Below are 966 nucleotides of genomic sequence, written 5' to 3'. Positions count from 1 at the left end.
CCAGAAGCAGTCAGAAGTCTACAGGGCTAGGTTTAGGACGAGAATCCGTGCTAAAGGGGAGAACCTGCAAGAGTTGGCACAAGACTTGGAAAGCATGGCACACAAGGCCTACCCAACTGCACCACCCGATCTCCTCAAGTTGTTGCTGAGGGATCAGTTCGTAAATGCCTTGGACAGTCCACAATGTAAGATACAAGTGAAGCAATCACACCCCTCTACCATGGAGGATGCAATGGCCAGAGCTCTCGAATTTGAATCTTACGTTAAGTCCAGCACAGAGGTACCGAGGTTGGTACAGTCATCTGGATTCAAAGCCAGAAAAGGTCAGCTTTCAGAGAGGTTTGAGGGACTTTGCTGGCACTGTAATAAACCTGGGCATAAGAGAGCTCAATGTTGGAAACTTCAGCACAGGGGAGATGATACAGCAAGAAAGGCTGCTACCCAGAAAGGCTGTTGGAACTGTGGGGAGCAAGGACATCTGAGGAGCCAGTGTAAGAAAAATACCACCAATAAGTCAGCTTCGGGAAACCAGTAGTGGTTGGTGCTAAGGGACGCCCACCAACCTCCATCGTGAAAGTCCCAACAGCTAAGTGTAAAATGGCAAGCACACATAGTATCTACGTGACAGGGAAGCTTGATGGCCAAAGATGCAACTTTGTCATAGATTCTGCATCTCAGCAAACCCTTGTGAGCATCAAGGTGCTGGATAACAAAGGAGTACCAGAAGCTGTACAGAAGCTCTGTGGTGTGACAGGACATTCTGCAAGGTTGTGGGGACCAGTGTGGGTAACTATCGAGCTGATGGGCATGAAAAACAGACAGAAAGTATACTTGGCTGACATTGAAGACCAATGCATATTAGGATTGGACTATCTACTACCGAGGAAGTAATGACGATAAAATGACGATTGGAAACAACAAAGGCCAGACTCATGTAAGTGTTGTTGCTACATCCATTGATCTGCA

The sequence above is a fragment of the Limulus polyphemus genome, unplaced genomic scaffold, assembly GCF_000517525.1.
Source record: "Limulus polyphemus unplaced genomic scaffold, Limulus_polyphemus-2.1.2 Scaffold661, whole genome shotgun sequence".
Classification (NCBI taxonomy): domain Eukaryota; kingdom Metazoa; phylum Arthropoda; class Merostomata; order Xiphosura; family Limulidae; genus Limulus; species Limulus polyphemus.
This window is presented reverse-complemented; position numbering follows the sequence as displayed.